We start from the raw sequence: 3174 nt of genomic DNA, 5'->3' as shown, positions 1-3174 counted from the left end.
AAGCATATATAACTTATATTATTCTTTTCTCTGTCAGATAATACATCACAGAGTATTAGGGTTAAGTATGAGTAATTTTTAATTCCCACCACTGCTGCTAAATCTTAGCTAAGAAATAAGGTAGAAAAACTGCTTCTTTTTGTGTTATTAAATGTGTACATTAGCAAAGTTCAAATTTTTCCCTTTATTTCATACTAAAATCATTATAATAAAATATTCCTCTTCACTATAGCCTTCTTGCCTTCTAGGAAGAAAGCCTTGCCCTAAAATAAAGAGGCTTTGTGTTTAAATTCACATTCATCTGATTCAGAGTTTTGTTAAAAAAAAAGGGGGGGGGCATGAAATAAAAATAATAAAAATATTTTTAAAATCTATGTTTGAAGCAGAAGGTCATGACCAAAGGCAACAACCTTGGTTCAACTTGCCTTAGGACAGTGACCTTGAGAGAGGGCTTTGATTTGAAATTGGTTGATGAATTCCAGAGAATGGAGTTGTTACAAATATCATACACATTTTGAGTGGGAAAAAGAAGCAGCCTGCTGGACACTTTTAACCTTCAATTCTGCCTATTACAAAGTCGAGGGGTCAAACAGACTAAGACCATGTGGACTTAAGGGTTCATCCTTCTCCATGAGAACACAATTCTCCCACTAGCCTTCTGCAGGCACGCAGATGCTTCCTACTGAAGATTCTTGATTGTTTTGGAAAACACTTCATACCTTCTTAATATCAAGCCCTCAAGAAGGCAACATGAGTACTTAGTAAAGCACAATTTCTATTTCTTTCTTGAGAGGCAATAAGGACATCAAGATATCTTTGCTTAACATAACAACCATCAATTATTCAGTGTTTACCATGTGCCAGGTGCTGTGTTTGGCATTTTACATACATCATCCGATTTAATCCTCATAACAACACTACAAAGTGTGTAGAATTATCTTTTTACAGATAAAGAAACAGATGCACAGAGGTCAAGTACTTAGCCCAAGCTTACAAAACTGATAGGTGGCAGAGCTGTATGTTGAAATCATGTGTATTTGATTCCAAAGCCCATACTCTTTCTTTTGCAACACTCCGTCTAAAAACTCTTAAATATTTAATTTCTTCATGTTCATAACTAAAAGAGTCAACAGTTTAAATAGATGTTTAAAGAAAAGAGAAATAAATATTTTTTAAATGTTGATAAATACAAATACAGATTTGTTCAAAATCACATGTTGTATATCATCTGCAGACTCACTGTGAAATATACGGAGGCAAATACATACAGGGACAGATAGCAGAAATACTTTCAGATCAAAAACAAGCCCCATTTCTTTTTCTGTTTTGCTTTGTTTTTTTGAGACGGAGTCTCCCTGTGTCACCCGGGCTGGAGTGCACTGGCACGATTGCTGCTCACTGAAACCTCCACCTCCCAGGTTCAAGTGATTCTCCTGCCTCAGCTTCTAAGTAGCTGGGATTACAGGCATGAGCCACCACACCCGGCCAACAAGCCCAATTTCAAATAAGATATGGCTCTGGAAATTCGGGACAGCATGAGCTTGACAGAAACAGCTCAGGTCAGGGAGTCCCCTTCCACAAAGAGGCATTGAGAAGAACTCAGGGTAGGAGAGAAAGGGCAGTGGCTTGCTAAAATCCAGTGCTGCAGTGAGACTCACTGATACAGTCTCATTCGGTAGAAGCAGTAGACAAACTTGCGCAAGAAAAAATAAATACTGTAAGCAGCTGAGATAAAGCAAATGTAGAATCCGAGGGACTGAATTTTCCTGTTGGCCCATAAGTTAAGTCACTTACACTCGCTGATATCATGGAAATAAGGATTGTCCATATTTAGAAAAGCTCACAGCAGGCAAGAATGCTTTCCAGACTCCTGCCACAGTATCAGGAGATATCAATCACCACTATGTGTTTTTGAACAGTACTTGGTGGACACAGAACAAGGCAGCTATAATGAGTTTATCCTGGATTGGCCCCAGCATATAAAATAAAATAATATTATAAGTCGGTTCTGTACGTTGTTATGCGGATATGTGCTCCCTGCCGTCTCCCCAAGAGGGCATTTGGCAATGTCTGGAGACTTTTCGATTGTCACAACGTCGGGGGCATGGTGCAACTGGCATCTAGTGCGTGGAAGCCTCCTACAATGCACAGGACAGCCCCTACAATAAAGAATTATCCAGCCCAAGATGTCAATGGTGTGGAGGATGAGAAACTCTGGACCAGAGGAGGAAAAAGCATTTATGGCATGAGGGAGTTTTGTTCACTGCCTTTTTTGAACTCTCCACTCCGCAAGTATCAATTCTCTGGGATCATTGCTTCTGGCAGGAGAGGTCATGAGGAGGCCTAGAATATGAACCAGATAGAGATTGCATTGTTTATTTTCCTTTTCATCTAAAACAATAAATCATCCTGTAGCTTAGGCATTAGGTCCCTTCGGATGTCACGGTATCCTTTTGCTTTTCTGACATCAACACATAGAAACGCAGGGCCCTGTGGCGCCCGGGGTTTCTGCCTGGGTTTAGGTTTCTTCCCCCTCAGCATCGCGTGCTGTGCCCTGGTGGAGGGGAAGAGCGAAACACTTTGGGAATGGGGTGTTTTCGTAACGTCATTTATTTAGTCTACATGAGGAATTTTGCTCTTTAAGAATAAGAAAGTTGTGGGTTCCCAGAAGCTGGAAATCGGACGAGAGAATATGCGTTAACTAGGGAAGTTAATCACGTTGAGTCTACTGACAAGGACAAGGGGGGAGGTGGCGGAAAGCCCCGTTTGGCTGACTTTTTACTGCTGGAGCCTCCCGCCCCGTCTGTGTCCGCGAAGAGGGGGATCGGCGCTCGCAGTGGAGAGGTCCGACGCAGGGCGGCGAGGGCCACTTCCCGGCGGGACCGTCCCCCCGCCGGGCCTCCCTGGAGGGGAAGGAAGTCCCTCTCCAAGTCCCAGTGGCTTTTGGAACTGCCGGGTCCCTTTGGGGGGGAGCGGTCCCGGGACGTGGGAAGATGCCGGGCGGGCGGGAAGCTGCAGGAAGAGGCGGGCCTCCTGCCTTTTGTCTCCTGGTGGCTAGCCCGGAGCCGGGCCGAGGGCAGCGAGGGCCACTTCCCGGCGGGACCGTCCCCCCGCCGGGCCTCCCTGGAGGGGAAGGAAGTCCCTCTCCAAGTCCCAGTGGCTTTTGGAACTGCC

Source organism: Mandrillus leucophaeus, unplaced genomic scaffold, assembly GCF_000951045.1.
Source record: "Mandrillus leucophaeus isolate KB7577 unplaced genomic scaffold, Mleu.le_1.0 Scaffold225, whole genome shotgun sequence".
Classification (NCBI taxonomy): domain Eukaryota; kingdom Metazoa; phylum Chordata; class Mammalia; order Primates; family Cercopithecidae; genus Mandrillus; species Mandrillus leucophaeus.
Note: the sequence above shows the minus strand (reverse complement) of the source record.